The 21,282-nt window shown below is 39.9% G+C and overlaps 1 non-coding gene across 1 annotated transcript; it reads left to right on the forward strand.

Annotated features, from left to right (window-relative positions):
* Positions 1–232: 232 nt before the first annotated feature.
* On the forward strand, positions 233–339 carry LOC131176458 (small nucleolar RNA R71). Its single transcript, XR_009146521.1, has one exon. It is a non-coding gene; the product is annotated as a small nucleolar RNA R71 (small nucleolar RNA).
* Positions 340–21,282: the final 20,943 nt, after the last annotated feature.

Consider the following 21,282-nt stretch of genomic DNA (forward strand, 5'->3'; position numbering starts at 1 on the left):
AATCATGTTGAATGGATCAAGGTCATACATTCCAGCAGCTTGCTTTTTTTGAGTTGGAGCTGGTCCTCTTGGACTACTCCAAAGATGAGTGTTCTTTGCAATTTTCTCCAATAGCTCATAAGCTTCATCTTCATGCTTCATAATAAATTCTCCTCCTGTTTGAGCATCAATGATCCCTCTGATTGCAGGAATGACATTTGTGTAAAAATTCTGTTTTATCATCCATTTCTGAATGGCATGATGTGGGCATTGTCTCTCTAATTCCTTCCATCTCATCCATGACTCATAAAGAGTTTCATCTTCTCTTGGTCTGAAAGCTGTCATTTGGTTCCTCAATTCTTGAGTTTTTCCAGGTGGAAAATATTGTGCAAGAAATGCATCAGTAAGTTGCTCCCAATTTGTAATGGAGTTGTGAGGTAAAGAATCAAGCCAATCCAATGCTCTATCTTTCAAAGAGAACGGGAATAGCTTCAATCTTGCTGCATCATCAGACACTCCAGGTTGTTTTTGCATATCACAAATCATAGCAAACTTCTTCAGATGTGTGTGTGGATTTTCAGAAGGATGTCCCCCAAATTGAGAATTTTGAATCATTTGAAGAACTCCAAAATCCATCTTGTAACTATTTGCATCAATTCTTGGTCTTGCTATGCTCTCTCTCAAGTCATCAAAACGAGGAAAAGCATGATCCATCATACTTCCCCTAGGCACATTAGCATTTACAACCTCTTCACCTTGGGCTGCATTTTCATTGTTTCGATCATTTCCAGCATTACCGCCACCGATTCTGATTCTTTCATCAGCCATATCTGCTTCTAATTCAGTTTCTCTCAAAGCTTCTTTTCTTTTTCTGGTTTCTTTCTTGTTGGCTTTACAAAACTTCTCAATTTCAGGATTGAACAATAAGGATGTGTCACTTGTGCTTCTAGCTCTTCTCATAAAAGATTAAAAGTACCTGAAAAAGAATAAACAAACACAAAATGAAAAGATAACAAAGATAAAACTAAAAACAACTAAAATAATCAAGAATTCAATCTTAAACAAACAACTCCCCGGCAACGGCGCCAAAAACTTGATGTGGCCCAACCGCAAGTGCACGGGTCGTACAAGTAATATAGAAAAGATATCGTTCCCACGAGGAGTTGTGTTAATGATTGAATTTTTGATATAAAAGTTGACTAAATTGAACTAATTTTAAAATTAAAGCAATAAATTGATGGGTATTGGAGTATGAAATCTATATGTGCAAAATTAATAATCTATCCAACAATGTATCAATTAAACTAAAATTGCATCAATTTGAAATAAGCAAGTGAAATATGGCAAAATTTAAAATGGCAAGCAATTAAATTTGATTAGAAATTAACAATTATAAAAAGGCGATTCCGGAGTTCGGGATTTCATATTCAAGCAATTTCGGGATTTTTAAATTAGTTATCCAATCTTGTGGAACTTACGGGTTTTAAGGAGATTAATTCTTAAATCCTTTGAATACCCTTTCGAGTGAGACAAAGAGTGCCTTAATCAATCTAATCCTACTTTCGTGGAGTTAGAATTAATTAAGACCCATTAAGTTCTTTAATTAATCTGTGAATCCTCTTAATCCTTAGTCTATTTCTAGATCTAAGTTAATTAAGTCCAATTTCTTGATTATCTATCACAAGGCCTTCTCCTTTCGGTGCCTCAACCATGGATTAAGAACATCACTTAATGGGATCCTACACTAAGCATGTCATTAAGCACACAAGAAATGAATAAAACTCATTAAGACCACAAAATATGGATTACCCAATCAAAATCTACAAAATATCTCAAATATTATAACCCTTACTCCAGAATCAAATTAAAACTACTCACTATCCATAATGTTTACAAGATAACCTTAGTTTGTATGGAAATAAAGCTTTAATCTAAGCTAGGAAACAAGAAACTAAACACTAGAAATGTAGGAAAAATGTAAGAAAGGAAAGAAATCTCCAAATCTGGTTGGAAATGGTGTGGAAAATGATTATGTCTCTTCAGCTGCTCCTCTTTCTCCTCTTCCTTTCCTTTTCTGCTCCTTTCCCCCCTTTCTAAAATGGGAAATAAGGCTATTTATAGCATTTTCTGACATGGAGCCCTAAAATGGTGTGTTTTAGGAGGAATTTTCTGAGGGAATCTTCTGCCAGCTCATTAATGAAACCTTTGTGGGACTGCATAAGTGGACTGCATAAGTTATGCAGTCCCTTATGCAGTTTTCGGCTGGTTCTGGTTCACTTATGCGAAACTGCATGACTTGGCGCATAGGTTATGCACAATTCCGTGAGATTGCATAAGGGAGGCGTGAATCTGCATAAGCCATGCACTCTCCTTATGCACCATTCGGCAGGTATTGGAACAGTGATTTTTCTCCTTATGCAGATGTAACACCCCAAAATTTTAAATTTTATTATTTTATGAGTATTATTAATATTTTTATTTTATTTAAATTTTAAGAAATTATTTGAGATTTTTTGGATTTTAAAAATCGGGTTCGATTTTCCGAAAAAATAAACTTTGATGATTTTTAAAAATTAATTTAAAGACCACGTGGCAAAACTAAAAATATATTTGGAGTCTACGAATTTTTCTGAGTTTTCTGGAATTTTTGTACCTCGTTTTCGGTCCCGAGGCAGAGTAAAAATTCAAAATTTTGTATTCTGAATCGAACCGACGGAATCGAACCGGACCGGATCGGACCGGTCGAATCGGGCCGGCCTTCTTCTTCCTTTTCTTCCTCTCCCGCGCGCATTTCTCCTCCTCCCCTTCTCTCTCCCTTTTCTCTCTCCTCCCTCCTCCCCTTGCCGCGCCTCCCTCGCTGCACGGCCGCCTCAACTCTCCCCACTACGGCCACGCACCGAACGCCGAACGGCTCGAAGCGGCCAGCCGCGCGACCGTTTGCCTTCCCGGCCAAAATCCGGCCGATCCAGCCACCAATCGGACCGGGTCTTGTGTCTAAACCCATCTACTCGTCGAGAGCTTTCCATAGACTCCAAGAACTCCAAAATCCATCGAGCGGTTTGTCCAATTTTTGCCCGGGAAATTTTAGCCCATTTTGACTTTCGGGCTAGATTTCTCACAAACCGTGAACCCCACGAGAAAACTGAGAGTACCAGAGCGCTCCACTCGTCGAGAGCTTTGTCGGGATATAAATTTCAAAATTTTCCGACACCGTTTTTCGGTGGGTCCCATGGAACTTCGCAGTGTTTTTCCGAGCATTAAATGAGCTTAGAAAATTCTAAAAAATTTATGTACTAACCCCCGTGTTGTGGGCTTCGTGTAGGTATCCTCAATTTGCGAAAATTCGACAGTTGTCCGGGTCTGTGAATTTCCTACGCATGCAGTTCTGCACGAAAAGTCTCCAAATTGGACCGAGGTTTTGGCTACCCCCCCCCCCCATTGTCAGACATCCCGAGCGCGTTCCCGGAGTCAGAATCGGCAAAGGTAAGCCCGAACCTTGCTTTTTCGTAATTTTCTAGTGCTTAAATAGGATTAAAAATCCATAAAATATTCGTGGTAGCTCAAAAAATTATGATTCTTTTTGCAATAGCCTAGTAATATTGCTAAGGACCGCGGGGCAAAGTTTTAGAATTTTTAGAGCTTATTTGGGCAGTTTTTGCAAAAATGATCAATTATAAGGACTAAATTGAAATTTTACATACTGTGATGGATGACTGATTTGATGCACCTAGGAGGGGCTGTGTGATGTGATTGAGTTGTGGATATATGGATTGTGAATATAGAAGTGTGTTTTGAGCCATTTTGCAGGTTGGGTAGGTCCTAGGTATAGGAGAGACTCTGCCAGATTTTCGGCACGACTTAGGGCGTATTTGGTCTTTTCATGATTTGTATTGAGTCAATTGTATTAAATAATTGTAATATAATTGTCAAGTGAGCCGGGACAGCCTTCTTCCTCCGCCCAGCCGCCACAGTGACCGTTGTCAAGTCTGTGAGTAAAATATTAATTTTAATTATAATTTCACTAATATTATATGTTCAAGGATGCCCATGCATCACTTATATGCATATATCTATGTAGATAAACTTTAGGCACGATTTATGTTGCATTCATAACTGTGATAGTGCCATGTATGTTGTTGTGGTAATTTGGAGCAGTGTGCGTGCGTTGGCGTGCGTGTGATGTGGTGTGGACTATGGATAGGACGGGTAGACACGGCTTGAGATCTTCACTGGGACCCGGTCCTTCGGGGTAGACACGGCTTGAGTTCTTCGCTGGGACCCCGATTTGGTTATTAAGTGGAAGTCCGAGCTGAGTTCTTCGCTGGCACAGTTGGAATTAAGAGAGCTGTATAGGGGATCAGCTCCCATATATATATGATTGATATTCTTTGGGTGTGAGTGCTCCAAATTACCTTTTTGATGTTATGATGTGATCTTATTGCTGGTGTTGCATTTCACTCTACAGGGTGCATTAGTTTTAGATAGTTATAGAAATTATGGTTAAAATTGATATTTTACTCTCTGAGTCGAACGCTCACTCCTGTTCAATATTTTTCCAGGCCACAGGAGGATATTTTTGAGGTTAACCTGCTTTCTCCCTCGCAGGTCGATTATTAATGTTTGTATAAACTTGTTAAATCTTAGAATTTCCGCATGTGTTAGAAATATTTATTTGATATGGGTCTGTAAACTAAATTATTATTTTGGACCTGTAAACATAATATTCTATGCATATTTGATGGATTGGATGAGGAGCCGAGCTCCCACTTATTTTTATCGATGAGTATGTGGAGGGTGAGCCGAGCTCCCAATTGAGTATTTATTGTGTTTACTGGTCGGGTGAGTCAAAACTCCCGTTGAAAGGTCCATTTATGGCGGACTCTGTCCGGTTGATTTCTTGAAATTGGGCCCAAATGGTCCTTAGAGATGGGTTAAGTGAATAGTTAGGCTTACTACGCCCTGGGGCTTTAGGTCGCCTGTGTCCTAGTGCCGGTCCGCCCATAGGTTGGGTCGTGACAAATGTGGTATCGAGCTTAGGCTCCGTTCTTAGGGAATGTTCATCTAAAGTGTTGGGAAGAGTCTACTAGGAGTCACATGCGGAAAAATAGGGTCCACATTCGTCTTGCATTGTCATCTTTGCTTCTAGTTTCTGCTTCATATATTGTGTGTAAATATGAGTCTATAGAGCTATGTAATGTGCAGTTTTGAATTTTGTGGGCTAATGCTGAATTTCAGAAAATGCGTAGAAGCAGGAGAGCTGCCACTGCACCAGAACCAGATGTGCCTGACGAGGTGTCAAGACAGATGAGGCGATCGCCCAGGAGGCGGGTAGGAGGCCTAGAGTCGCCAAGTAGAAGAGCAATGCCAACAGTTCAGGATCAGTCTTTCATGGCACAGGGTCCCATGGACCCCATGGCAGCTACTCTAGCTGGGTTGCAGAGAACCATCGATATGATGGCGCAATATATGGTCCACCCTCCACAGCAGCAGCAGTCCACGGCACCAAGAGTAGAACCTTACAAACAGATCATAAATTTCAAGAAGTTGGTGCCTGGCACTTATGATGTGTCAGACGATGCATATCGATTTTTGGATTCCTCTGCATGTGCAGAGTAATTGCAGTTGACTGATAGAAGACTAATAGAGTGTATGCAGCATGTCATGGGGCCTATGCCTAGACAATGGATGAATGACTACATATTACCTCGGATGGAGGGTTTGTCGTGGACTAAGTTTGTGGAACTGTTCATCAATCGGTTTGTGCCAGAAAGCTTCAGGGATCAAAGGCAGTGGGCCTTTGAGGCCTTAAGACAAAATGGTAGGTCTGTAGATGAATATGCTACAGAATTTCTTGAGTTGAGCAGGTATGCCCCTACAGCAGTTGCTACAGAAACTATGAAGGTGAAGAGGTTCCTAAAGGGGCTTGACAGGAGGTATGCAAACCTGGCCATGATGTCGGATCAGTCTTTTGATGTGGTGATTGATCGAGCCAGACAGATAGAGATTAGCTATGCTGTGGATGACAGCGGAAGAGCAAAAAAAAACAGAGCAGAGGGTTCTTCAGGTGTTCCCCACATGGGTACTACGGATAGTGGTGGCCAAACTACTTACAGAGGAAGAAGCAGGAATAAGAGGAGTGGTTTTAGACACAAATCCCGAGGGTTCACTGCACTGATCCAGAAGCTGGTCACGGTTCGGGTACAGAGTTCTGGTCCAGTTCAGATCCTCCTTGGCACCTTGTGCACAGTGTGGAAGAGGACATTCAGGACCTTGTATGATGGGTTCAGGAGTATGCTTCAGGTGTGGCCAACCAGGTCACTTTGCTAGGGAATGCCCCGTATTCAGTGAGCCACAGATGGGGTCACAAGGTTCTGTTGCAAATGTTCCTCGTCAGATGTATCTAGGTGCTTCTAGCATGGCAGGCAGTCAGTTCAGTGGCCAACAGGGCCGAGGACAAGGGGGACATGGATTTGGAGGCAGATCAGGAGGTAGAAGTCAGTATCAGGGTTCTGCCACTCAGGGTAGGGGTCAAGCTTGGGTTTTCACCCTGACACATCAGGATGCTCAGGCTTCCAATGCAGTTGTGGCAGGTATTCTACTAGTCTGTTCCTATGAGGCTCGTGTTTTGATAAATCCAGGTGCTACGCACTCATTTGTCTCCCCTGTGTTTGCCATGAGCTTGGGTAGACACCCTACAACCTTAGAATGTCCTTTGTCGGTAGCTACCCCTCTTAGTGACAACATAGATGTAGATATGGTTTTTCTGGGTAGCCCAGTAGTAGTGGATGGAAAGATTCTCCCAGCAGACTTGGTTCCTCTACCAGTAATGGATTTCGATGTAATCTTGGGGATGGATTGGTTGGCAACTCATTATGCCACTTTAGACTGCAGGAACAAAAAGGTGCATTTCCACATACCTGGTGTGGAAGAGTTTAGCTTTGATGGTGACAGGAGCGTGGCTCCATATAACTTGGTGTCAGCAATTAGTGCTAGAAAAATGTTGAGGCGTGGATGCCAAGGGTATTTGGCATTAGTGAGAGATACATCTGTAGAAGGTGTCAACATGGAAAATGTTCCTATTGTCAGAGAATTCATGGATGTCTTCCCTGAAGAGCTTCCAGGGTTACCACCAGAAAGGGGAATAGAGTTCTGCATTGATGTTGTTCTGGGTACAAATCCCATATCAATGCCACCTTACAGGATGGCCCCAACAGAATTGAAAGAGTTAAAGGAGCAACTACAGGAGCTGTTGGACAAAGGTTTCATACGTCCGAGCACTTCACTCTGGGGTGCTCCTGTTCTATTTGTGAGAAAGAAGGATGGGTCATTGAGGTTGTGCATTAACTATAGACAGCTGAACAAGGTGACTGTGAAGAACAAGTATCCACTTCCTTGGATCGACGATCTGTTTGATCAGCTCCAAGGGGCTAGATTCTTTTCCAAGATAGACCTGCGATCAGGCTACCATCAGTTGAGAATCAGGAATGAGGACGTGTCCAAAACGGCATTCAGGACAAGATATGGTCATTATGAGTTCTTGGTGATGTCTTTTGGACTCACTAATGCACTAGCAGCTTTCATGGACCTGATGAACAGGGTGTTCAAGCCATTTTTGGACCGTTTTGTCATCATATTCATAGATGACATTTTGGTATACTCTCGGACCGAGGAAGAATACGTGTGGCACTTGAGAATGGTGTTGCAAACTTTGAGGGAGCACCAGCTATATGCCAAATTTTCAAAATGTGAATTTTGGCTAAAAAGCATCTCATTCTTGGGACACGTGGTTTCTAGTGACGGTATTCAAGTGGATCCTAAGAAAATTGAAGCTGTAACTGATTGGCTTAGGCCTACAACAGTCACTAAGGTGCGAAGTTTTCTGGGTCTAGCTGGCTACTATAGGCGATTTGTGCAAGATTTTTCCAGGATAGCGGCTCCCCTAACTAAGTTAACTCGGAAGAATGTTCCATTCGTTTGGACAGATGACTGTGAGAAGAGCTTCCAGAAGCTTAAGGAGTGTCTAACCACCGCCCCTGTGTTGACACTACCTATGAGTGGTGAAGGATACACCGTGTATTATGATGCCTCCAGAGTTGGCCTAGGGTGTGTTTTGATGCAAAATGGAAAAGTAGTGGCTTATGCTTCAAGGCAGCTGAAGAGGCATGAGCAGAACTATCCCACCCATGATTTGGAAATGGCGGCTGTAGTCTTTGCACTAAAAATCTGGAAACACTACCTATATGGTGAAGTGTGCGAGATATACACCGACCACAAGAGTTTGAAGTACATCTTCCAACAGAGGGACTTAAACTTGAGACAGAGGAGATGGATGGAGCTTCTGAAAGACTATGATTGCACCATCCAGTACCACCTTGGGAAGGCCAATGTGGTAGCAGATGCTTTGAGCAGAAAATCTTCTGGCAGTTTGGCGCACATTTCAGTAGAGAAGAGACCGTTGATTCAAGCAATACATGAGTTGATGGATCAAGGTTTAATCCTAGATCTTTCAGATGAGGGGGTATTATTGGCTCATTTTTCAGTGAGGCCAGACTTGCGAGACAGAGTTAGAGTTTCCCAGCATAAAGACCAATAATTGATGAAAATCATAGAAAGAGTACAGCAAGGTGAAGGTGGTGAGTTTGGATTTGCCAATGATGGCGCCCTTATGCAAGGTTCTAGGATATGTGAGCCCGATGTGGACAATCTCAGAAATGAAATCATGCAAGAGGCACACTATACACTGTACAATGTCCACCCAGGCTCCACCAAGATGTACCATGATGTGAAGAATAGCTATTGGTGGAATGGCATGAAGAGAGACATAGCAGACTTTGTGTCCAAGTGCTTGACTTGTCAGAAGGTGAAGTTTGAACATCAGAGATTGTCAGGGAAGCTGTAAGAGCTCCCTATCCCAGAATGGAAGTGGGAAATGATTACTATGGATTTTGTGACTGGGTTGCCTCGTACCACACGAGGATATGATTCGATATGGGTAATTGTAGACCGTCTAACCAAATCAGCTCACTTCTTGCCTGTGAAGACTACATATTCTGTGGCACAGTACGCCCGACTCTACATTCGAGAAATAGTCAAATTGCATGGAATTCCGGCCTCCATAATATCTGATAGAGGGCCCCAGTTCACTTCTCAGTTTTGGAGAAAGTAGCGGGAGGCACTGGGCACACAATTGAACTTTAGTACTGCCTTCCACCCTCGCATGCATGACATGCGAAAGGACAATCCAAACACTGGAAGACATGCTTCGCATGAGTGTTTTGGATTTTGGAGGTCAATGGGATGATCAGTTAGCTTTGGTGGAGTTTGCCTACAACAATAGTTACCATTCTAGCATAGGAGTAGCACCCTATGAGGAACTATATGGAAGAAAGTGTAGGTCCCCTCTGTGTTGCAAGGAAATGGGAGAGGCAAAGGTGCATGATGTAGACCTAGTGCAGTACACTTCAGAGATAGTTCTCTTAATCAGGGAACGATTGAAAACAGCTTTCAGTAGGCAGAAGAGTTATGCAGACCCTAGACGGAGGGATGTGGAGTTTGCAGTAGGCGACTATGTATTCCTGAAGGTTTCTCTGATGAAGGGAGTGATGAGATTTGAAAAGAAGGGCAAGTTGGCACCTCGGTATATTAGACCTTTTGAGGTTACTGATAGAGTTGGAGCAGTTGCCTACCGGTTGGAGCTACCACCCAACCTTTCTCACGTTCATCCCGTGTTTCACATCTCCATGCTCAGGAAATACATTCCATATCCTTCTCATGTACTACAGCCGGATGTAATAGAGCTAAAAGAAAACTTGACATTTGAGGAGCAACCTGTAGCTATAGTGGACCACCAAGTGAGACAGCTAAGATCAAAACAGATCCCTATTGTTAAGGTTTTGTGGAGGAGCCAGTAAGTGAAAGAATGCACCTGGGAGTCAGAACGGGACATGCGTAGCAAGTACTCTTATCTGTTCAATGTGTAATTATGTACTTTATTCTGCCTTGTGTAAAATTCGAGGACGAATTTTCTGTAAGGGGGGAAGAATGTAACACCCCAAAATTTTAAATTTTATTATTTTATGAGTATTATTAATATTTTTATTTTATTTAAATTTTAAGAAATTATTTGAGATTTTTCGGATTTTAAAAATCGGGTTCGATTTTCCGAAAATATAAACTTTGATGATTTTTAAAAATTAATTTAAAGGCCACGTGGCAAAACTAAAAATATATTTGGAGTCTACGAATTTTTCTGAGTTGTTTGGAATTTTTTCGGAATTTTTGGACCTCGTTTTCGGTCCCGAGGCAGAGTAAAAATTCAAAATTTTGTATTATGAATCGAATCGGCGGAATCGAACTGGACCGGATCGGATCGGTCGAATCGGGCCGGCCTTCTTCTTCCTTTTCTTCCTCTCCCGCGCGCATTTCTCCTCCTCCCCTTCTCTCTCCTTTTTCTCTCTCCCCCCTCCTCCCCTTACTGCGCCGCCGCCTCCCCTGCCACCCCACTTCGCCGGCGCGTCGCCTTAGCCCTCCCCCACGGCCGGTCGCCGCCTGGAACGCTGGAAAACGGCTCCAGAAGCGACGCGCAGCGCGGGCGCGACCGTTCGCCTTCCCGGCCAAAATTCGGCCGATCCGGCCACCAATCGGACCGGGTCTTGTGTCTAAACCCATCTACTCGTCGAGAGCTTTCCATAGACTCCAAGAACACCGAAATCCATCGAGCGGTTTGTCTAATTTTTGCCCGGGAAGTTTTAGCCCATTTTGACTTTCGAGCTAGATTTCTCGCAAACCGTGAACCCCAAGAGAAAACTGAGAGTACCAGAGCGCTCCACTCGTCGAGAGCTTCGCGGGGATATAAATTTCAAAATTTTCTGACACCGTTTTTCGGTGGGTCCCACGAAACTTCGCAGTGTTTTTCTGAGCATTAAATGAGCTTAGAAAATTCTGAAAAATTTATGTACTAACCCCCGTGTTGTGGGCTTCGTAGGTATCCTCAATTCGCGAAATTCGACGCTTGTCCAGATTTGTGAATTTCCTACAGACATGCACTGCACGAAAAGTCTCCGAATTGGACCGAGGTTTTGGCTACCCCCCCCATTGTCAGACATCCCGAGCGCGTTCCCGGAGTCGGAATCGGCAAAGGTAAGCCCGAACCTTGCTTTTTCGTAATTTTCTAATGCTTAAATAGGATTAAAAATCCATAAAATATTCGTGGTAGCTCAGAAAATTATGATTCTTTTTGCAATAGCCTAGTAATATTGCTAAGGACCGCGGGGCAAAGTTTTAGAATTTTTAGAGCTTATTTGTGCAGTTTTTGCAAAAATGATCAATTATAAGGACTAAATTGAAATTTTACATACTGTGATGGATGACTGATTTGATGGGCGGGAGGGGTGTGTGATGTGATTGAGTTGTGGAAATATGGATTGTAAATATAGAAGTGTGTTTTGAGCCATTTTGTAGGTTGGGTAGGTCCTAGGTATAGGGAGACTCACGATTTTCAAAGACGACTTAGGCGATTTGGTCTTTTCATGATTTGTATTGAGTCAATTGTATTAAATAATTGTAATGTAATTGTCAGGTGAGCCGGGACAGCCTTCTTCCTCCGCCCAGCCGCCACAGTGACCGTTGTTAAGTCTGTGAGTAAAATATTAATTTTAATTGTAATTTCACTATTATTATATGTTCAAGCATGCCCATGCATCACTTATATGCATATATCTATGTAGATAAACTTTAGGCACGATTTATGTTGCATTCATAACTGTGATAGTGCCATGTATGTTGTTGTGGTAATTTGGAGCAGCGTGCGTGCGTTGGCGTGCGTGTGATGTGGTGTGGACTATGGATAGGACGGGTAGACACGGCTTGAGATCTTCGCTGTGACCCGGTCCTTCGGGGTAGACACGGCTTGAGTTCTTCGCTGAGACCCCGATTTGGTTATTAAGTGGAAGTCCGAGCTGAGTTCTTCGCTGGCACAGTTAGAATTAAGAGAGCTGTATAGGGGATCAGCTCCCATATATATATGATTGATATTGCTGGGTGTGTGAGTGCTCAAAATTACCTTTTTAATGTTATGATGTGATATTATTGCTGGTGTTGCATTTCACTCTACAGGGTGCATTAGTTTTAGATAGTTATAGAAATTATGGTTAAAATTGATATTTTACTCTCTATGTCGAACGCTTACTCCTGTTCAATATTTTTCCAGGCCACAGGAGGATATTTTTGAGGTTAACCTGCTTTCTTCCTCGCAGGTCGATTATTAATGTTTGTGTAAACTTGTTAAATCTTAGAATTTCCGCATGTGTTAGAAATGTTTATTTGATATGGGTCTGTAAACTAAATTATTATTTTGGACCTGTAAACTTAATATTCTATGCATGTTTGATGGATTGGATGAGGGAGCTGAGCTCCCATTTATTTTTATGCTGATGAGTATGTGGAGGGTGAGCTGAGCTCCCCAATTGAGTATTTATTGTGTTTACAGGTCGGGTGAGTCAAAAACTCCCCGTTGAAAGGTCCATTTTATGGCCGGACTCTGTCCAGTTGATTTCTTGAAATTGGGCCCAAATTGTAACACCCCTAAGTTCGGTAGTGCGTTCTGCTGCTCCAGTGACCAGTGTTGTCCGGACAGCTAGGATGCCTAGAACCACACTTCAATGAGAGTGAGGAGACATAAAATAATGAAATAAAAGAAAAGAAAGTACAAGAAAACAAAGGAAAATGATTGCAAAGAAATGTGATCAAGTTAAACGAGCCGAAACCTAACGATGGGTGATCAGACTGGAAGTCACTACAGGACCGCTGATCGCCCTCGATCATGGAACCCCGAAAACATTTTTGGGACATAAATAGACCCTTGTTGAAGAATAAATATCATTAGAAATATCAAAGAAAAATTAAATAATTAGTACAAAGAAAAGTGAGAAATCGAAAACAGACAAAACCCAGAATACCGAAAATCGTGAATGCCACCCGAACAGGCATTATGGTCATTTGACATCCCAAGTGTCTTTTGACCTAAATTTCCATTAAAAATAAATAATATTACACTTAGAAAATGAAATGAAAAATTAAATTGGTGGTACCTAAAGTAAATAGTGAGAATTAAGGGTTTAATGTGGGATTAAGTGAAAGTAACTTATAATATGAATTAATTAGAGTAAGTGGACCACTAAGAGAATAAAATAAACACATTATGGGGCTGATGTAAGTCCACTATGTCCAGCAGCCACTTCATCTTCTTCATTTACCATCCAAGCCGTGAATGAAGGGAGAGAAAACTCCATGGACATTTTCATGCAAGCTTGATCCCTCCTTCCATTTCAACTCCAAACACTTGAGTTCCTTCATTAAACTTTGTCTACACATCACAAGGAAGATATTGACACCCAATTTGAGAAGTTTGGTGAAGGTTTAGCAAGTTACAAATAAAGGTAAGTTTGCATTTTTGAGAAATCCTTTGTTAAAGTTTTTGTGCATGTTATGGGTATTAGTTTGGTGAAGGAAAATTTTAAGTTTGAAAGGTTATTGTTATTTTCATTTTGGACAGCCATGGGTCACGTTTATGATGAGGTATTTGTGCATATAATTGATGGGAAAGAATGTTAATAATGGTGATTTAGTAACTTAGTGAGTTATTGCATGTTTATATGGTGAATTATGCACTTTGATGGGAATTGGCATATGGTACGGCAATGTGATGTTGATGAATGTTTTGTGGCAGCTTGTGGACACTTGAGAAATGGTGTATATTGAAGGAAGAGTGGGCAGAATATTGACCTAGAAGGATTGATGATATGTATGTGAATGAATGTTGTAAAGTGTATGTAAAGTTTGTAATGTTTAGGTGTGGTTGTAATGGTATTTAGAAATTGTAATTGTGAATGATATTTGGTGTGTTGAGGGTGATTGAATCTGCCCAAAATAATGCTAATGTAATGTAGAAAATGTTTTGGTAATGTGCCAAAACAGTTTGGTAGGGTATGGAAGTAAACCTTGCAAGGTGAGTATGTGTTTGAAGTTGGGGTGTGAAATGCATATTGAGGGCAGTGAATATTTTAGCCTATAACCTAGAATGTGTAACCTCAATTGGTTTGAGACTAATTTGGGTGAAACTAGGCACAAAATGTGCCAACTTTCATTGAGAAACCATGCCAAAATTCTGCTTGCAAGGTGACCTAAAAATTTGACCAATTCGGATTAGGTGCAATTAGGACCTGAAAATGACCAATTGGGCAGCAGTGAGTATTTAGGCCATAACTCACTCAAACCAGGTCCAATTGACCTGAAATTTTAACCATGAATAGTTAAGACCCATACCTACAAGTCTTATGAAGACACCAAAACCCAGAAATGACCATAAGCAAGTCAAACAACTTGCACAAGTTCGGGTCCAAAACTGGCAGAACCAGAATTGACCAATTTGACCTAAAATTGACCTAAAATGGTACCACTTGACCAGCAATAGTGTAATGACCATAACTTGGTCTACTTAACTCGGATTGACCTGAAATTTTGCACCGCGTGCAATAAGACCTAGATCTACAAGTTTGTAGTTTCGACCGAGACCCGAAAACCGAGGGAACTAGATCGTCCGGTTAGGTCAAACCAAAGATCCCGAATCCAAAGAAGTTGCATTAAAATGCACTAAACAAGGAAATGACTTTGGTAAAACGTACCAAACCTAAAACCCTATCGAGTGTGACATATTAATGACACTAAAACCTAATTTACCTAAAACGCATCGAGGGTCGGTATATTAGGTGATTAAGTGAATAATTGAGTTCAAGGCATTATTTACCAAACACCATCGATAGAGATACTTTAATTTAGCATCAAACACTTCAAATTGTGTTTCTCAGCTAACAAGGACTCAAAGAAAAGGGAAAGAAATATCGAGTCAAGACCAGAGACAAATATCAGAGGTTTGTGCACAACAACTGCTTCTTTTGAATTATTTTCAATGGAAATAAATATTGACTATTTGCATATCATTGTTTTAAATTGTGGAAATGTGTTTGGTGGACACTTATTGATTGAAAAACATTGTGAATGGTTTGAAATCGTGAAAATTGTTTGAATGGTATTTGATGGATACTTATTGATTGAAAAGCATCAGAAATGGTTTTTGTGGAAATTGAAGTGAATTACGAATTGTGTTGCCATTTTGTGAATGAAATTATAACTTTGGAAATTTATTGGATTCTTACGATCATTTGAATAAAATGTTTGGAATTGTTTTGACTCACAATTGGCATGACATCGATAATATGTTCCTCCTCCATTAATGGGGTGAGTGTGATTATTCCTCCTCTTTGACTTATTAGTCCGGGTGAGTATGATTATGTTCCTCCCTCTTTGACTTCCCACCGAGGTGAGTATGGATGAGTTCTCATTATATAGCTAGCTTCCTCCTCATTGATTTCGATTATTGGGGTGAGTATGTCTTGTCGTGGTGTACAACACGGCCTATATGGAAAAATTGTGTGCTGGCCTAAATTGTGTTATGGATTGGCAACACTGTATTCTTCAGGTATTTGATCGAATTGTATTATGATGTATGGTGAGATTGTGAAAGTGATTGAATCTCTTATTGACATATACCGCCTATTGAATTCAACCATGATCTGACTTATTGAAAATTATTGTGATATTAATAAATGGAGTTTAAATTCTTGTTGACATTTATTGTCTTGAATTTAACTATGGTTTTAAGTATCCACTATTGATATGATTTATGAATTGTGATTTAAAATTTGTATTTGGTAAATGTTGTGCACCACTGAGACATTGTCTCAAATGATAGCTTTTATTGCCGCCGCAGTAGAGACAGACAGGCAAAGAAAGTTAGGTCGCTAGTATCGCCAATGAGAGATTTTGGGTATAGTGAGTATACCACATGTGGCATTTTGTAATCAGAATGTATATTCACTGTATGTATATTTTGTTCTTGGTTTTGAGCAATGTAAATTTAAGTTGTACAAGAAAGTTGTAAAATAATTATGAGTTATTTGGCTTGTAAAAATTGTGTTATATCTTTGTATCTTAGTCTTTGAAAATCACTGTGGATTTGACTTGAGAAATGTGTTGTGTTGATAAAAATGTTGGAGTTGAGATTTGAAAATATATTGAAGTGCTTTTTACAGGTTTTCTGAAGAACTGTTTTGTCCAAAATACAAATGGCACCTTGCCAAAATTTTTACAGATATTCCAAATAAATCAAATGAGTTAGTTGTTTCACTTCAGTTCACCAAAGTCTTTCACACCTGTAAATAGTGCTCACCACTGTAAAAGAAGTAAGAAAGTTTTTAAAATCCCTTGTAGTGTATTTAATGGATTATCAGTAGACGGAGTTGGTAATTCATTAGGTATACTACGGGATCATGTTATGCCTTACAGAGGGGTAGGGTGTGACATGTTTTAGTGGTATCAGAGCAAAGTTTTTAAATTCTGTTTTCACATGTTATTTGAATATTCTTTCTTCACAGTACAACTGCTCAATATCATTGTTTGATACATACAGTACATTACATTATAAAAATGCACTAACGGGAGGAAATCTCCTTGTATTATTTGTTTAGAGATCTAAAATCCTCGCATTGACTATGGAAGAGGGTGATCGCTCAATGATCAATCTATTGAGGCCGAGGTGCAAGGGGATGCCCCATGCCTACATAATGTCGTGGTTCAAGAGCACCACCGCAGCATCGCAGCTCGCTCGCTGGCCAGACGGCCGCAATGGTCCAACAAATGGATGGTAATGTGACTACTCAAGCCCCAATACAGACACCGGTGGTACAACCACAGTCTTCTGCTAGACAATATGACAAATTGATGAAGTATGGGGCTACAGAGTTCAAGGGACAGAGATCCTCTAGAGGCGTAACAATGGTTAGAGAGGATGGATAGGGTATTCAAGAAACTGCATTGCATGAGGAGCTTAGATTTGAGTACTCAGATCTTTGCTGTGGGGATGCTTATGACTCGTGGAAAACCATCCCCACACCGATAGAACCTGCAAGGTTAACATGGAATGACTTCCTCAGGAATTCAGCAAAAATATGTCCCCGATGCTTATGTAGACCGTGGTCGCAAGAATTCCTAAGTCCAAACAGGGGCATCGCTGGTCGAGTATGAAAGGGAATTCTCCCGCCTAAGCCATTATGCAGTAAGTCTACTTTCTACCAGCAGAGAGAGATGTAAGAGGTTTGAAACCGGCTTGAAGCCTAGTATCGATTACAAGTGGTCGGATTCAACATAACAACTTCTCCGAACTTATTTCTCAAGCACTAGAATTAGAAAGAATTGAATCAAGCGCTCTTGAGAAAAAGAAATCGTAGAAGGCGTAAAAGAGGGAAAGTCACAGAACAGTAGTTCTAGTGGTCCCACCGAAAGAGGAAAACTTTGGGGATACGACAGAGATAGTAAGAAGTCCCTAGAGATAGATCTTTGGACGTAAACCACCTCGATCCGATCAGCCAACTCAACAGAAACCCAGAAATGCGCTGTCAGATCGACTTTGTGAAACTTGTGGTAAACCACATAGTGGGGTATGTTATAGAGCCGTAGGAGCATGCTTTAATTGTGGAGAGACTGGTCATTTTGCTAAGGATTGTGTAAATCCAGGTCGCTCGATCATTTACTACACCAAAGGGATCAACCCAAGTTTCTACCCCAAAGAGTTCACCATCGCTAGTAGAGGCAAAGGTAGAGGTAGGGGTAGTACACCTAGAAGTCGATCATCGTGAATCACCAAAACAGGTGATGCTTCAACGAGAGTATACGCTATACTACGTAAAAGAGACCGAGACTTTGACATCATTGTCGTACTTTCTCAATTAGCAACCGAGATATATATATGTATTGTTTGACTCGAATTTTCATATTTTTACATTAGTGTTAGAACTATATGTTCTGTTGTTATTCGTTTACAGAGGAATAAATTTTGACGCATTAGTGATTAGCCCTTAAGATAAGGATTGTGATAATAAGTGAAATTAGTTTTGAAAGAGTTTATCGGCGAAAAGTATTTTCTAACACACCATAAATTATAAAGCTAATTAGTGAGCCTACTTAATGTAAGGCAAGAGGACGAAAAGTAAGATGCAAGAATGGAATTGCTCTTGATAAGGGCAAGGAGGTTATCATAGAAATTGCTAATGGATATTGTAATCGTAATAAGATTCAATATCGTTGAATTCAAAAAGAATAAAAGATAACAAAGTTTGATCTATTGGGATGTATCGTAGTAACTATGCAATGTTCTTGATGTTTATACCGTAAGTCGCAGACACAAAGACTAACTTGAGATTATTGTGTAGAGCTACGCACTAACCGATAGTACACCTAGATGAGAATAGTTGCCAACAGATCTGCTTTGGCATAGTTATGCCGTGACGTAATTTAATTGTTAGAAATAAGTTTGAAAATCCTACTTAGGATCTAAAACTCAAAAGTTAAAATATCGAAAGGTTATAGTTCAAGATAAAAGGAAGTAAGTTATAGAACATTGACAGATAAAAAGAGTTATGGAAGTAGAGACTTGAACAATTGATTCATATGTAACAAAGAAATATTCCGAATGTTAGGAAGACTATGGACTAGAATGGTCAGAGGACCAATGCCTGATGAATGATTCTAATATGACCTCAAGGGTCATTCAAGAAGGAACGTGAGTCAAATATTAGACAACATAATAGTAAGAGGAGATTGGTGTTATCCAAACAAAGTAAACATTGTATTAGATTGTTAAAAGTCTTACGATCATATAGAAAAGAGAAAATAAACGTATGACTATTGTAAGATGATTAATGGTTAAAATTTCGTGGACTAAATTTATTTAAGTGGGGGAGAATTCTAACACCCCAAAGTTCCTAGAGTGCTCATTGCTCCAAAGGACCAGGTTGTCCTGGACAAATTAGGATGCCTAGAACCACACTTCAATGAGAGTGAGGAGACATAAAATAATGAAATAAAAGAAAAGAAAGTACAAGAAAACAAAGGAAAAATGATTGCAAAGAAATGTGATCAAGTTAAACGAGCCGAAACCTAACGATGGTGATCAGACTGGAAGTCACTACGTGGACCGTTGATCGCCCCGGATCATGGGAACCCTGAAAACATTTTTGGGACATAAATAGACCCTTGTTGAAGAATAAATATCATTAGAAATATCAAAGAAAAATTAAATAATTAGTACAAAGAAAAGTGAGAAATCAAAAATGCATAAAACCCAGAATACCGAAAATCGTGAATGCCACTAACAGGCATTATGGTCATTTGACATCCCAAGTGTCTTTTGACCTAAATTTCCATTAAAAATAAATAATATTACACTTAGAAAATGAAATGAAAAATTAAATTGGTGGTACCTAAAGTAAATAGTGAGAATTAAGGGTTTAATGTGGGATTAAGTGAAAGTAACTTATAATATGAATTAATTAGAGTAAGTGGACCACTAAGAGAATAAAATAAACACATTATGGGGCTGATGTAAGTCCACTATGTCCAGCAGCCACTTCATCTTCTTCATTTACCATCCAAGCCGTGAATGAAGGGAGAGAAAACTCCATGGACATTTTCATGCAAGCTTGATCCTCCTTCCATTTCAACTCCAAACACTTGAGTTCCTTCATTAAACTTTGTCTACACATCACAAGGAAGATATTGACACCCAATTTGAGAAGTTTGGTGAAGGTTTAGCAAGTTACAAATAAAGGTAAGTTTGCATTTTTGAGAAATCCTTTGTTAAAGTTTTTGTGCATGTTATGGGTATTAGTTTGGTGAAGGAAAATTTTAAGTTTGAAAGGTTATTGTTATTTTCATTTTGGACAGCCATGGGTCACGTTTATGATGAGGTATTTGTGCATATAATTGATGGGAAAGAATGTTAATAATGGTGATTTAGTAACTTAGTGAGTTATTGCATGTTTATATGGTGAATTATGCACTTTGATGGAATTGGCATATGGTACGGCAATGTGATGTTGATGAATGTTTTGTGGCAGCTTGTGGACACTTGAGAAATGGTGTATATTGAAGGAAGAGTGGGCAGAATATTGACCTAGAAGGATTGATGATATGTATGTGAATGAATGTTGTAAAGTGTATGTAAAGTTTGTAATGTTTAGGTGTGGTTGTAATGGTATTTAGAAATTGTAATTGTGAATGATATTTGGTGTGTTGAGGGTGATTGAATCTGCCCAAAATAATGCTAATGTAATGTAGAAAATGTTTTGGTAATGTGCCAAAACAGTTTGGTAGGGTATGGAAGTAAACCTTGCAAGGTGAGTATGTGTTTGAAGTTGGGGTGTGAAATGCATATTGAGGGCAGTGAATATTTTAGCCTATAACCTTGAATGTGTAACCTCAATTGGTATGAGACTAATTATGGGTGAAACTAGGCACAAAATGTGACAACTTTCATTGAGAAACCATGCCAAAATTCTGCTTGAAAGTTGACCTAAAAATTTGACCAATTCGGATTAGGTGCAATTAGGACCTGAAAATGACCAATTGGGCAGCAGTGAGTATTGAGGCCATAACTCACTCAAACCAGGTCCAATTGACCTGAAATTTTAACCATGAATAGTTAAGACCCATACCTACAAGTCTTATGAAGACACCAAAACCCAGAAATGACCATAAGCAAGTCAAACAACTTGCACAAGTTCGGGTCCAAAACTGGCCGAACCAGATTTGATGAATTTGACCTAAATTTGACCTTATATGGTACCAGTTGATCAGAAATAGTGTAATGACCATAACTTGGTCTACTTAACTCGGATTGACCTGAAATTTTGCAATCGCTGCAATAAGACCTAGATCTACAAGTTTGTAGTTTCGACCGAGACCAAAACCGAGGGAACTAGATCGTCCGGTTAGGTCAAACCAGTATCCCGAATCCAAAGAAGTTGCATTAAAATGCACTAAACAAGGAAATGACTTTGGTAAAACGTACCAAACCTAAAACCCTATCGAGTGTGACATATTAATGACACTAAAACCTAATTTACCTAAAACGCATCGAGGGTCGGTATATTAGGTGATTAAGTGAATAATTGAGTTCAGGCATTATTTACCAAACACCATCGATAGAGACAATTAATTAGCAATCAAACACTTCAAATTGTGTTTCGCTTAACAAGGACTCAAAGAAAAGGGAAAGAAATATCGAGTCAAGACCAGAGACAAATATCGAGGTTTGTGCACAACAACTGCTTTCTTTTGAATTATTTTCAATGGAAATAAATATTGACTATTTGCATATCATTGTTTTAAATTGTGGAAATGTGTTTGGTG

This window comes from Hevea brasiliensis, unplaced genomic scaffold (assembly GCF_030052815.1).
Source record: "Hevea brasiliensis isolate MT/VB/25A 57/8 unplaced genomic scaffold, ASM3005281v1 Scaf115, whole genome shotgun sequence".
NCBI classification, from domain to species: Eukaryota; Viridiplantae; Streptophyta; class Magnoliopsida; order Malpighiales; family Euphorbiaceae; genus Hevea; species Hevea brasiliensis.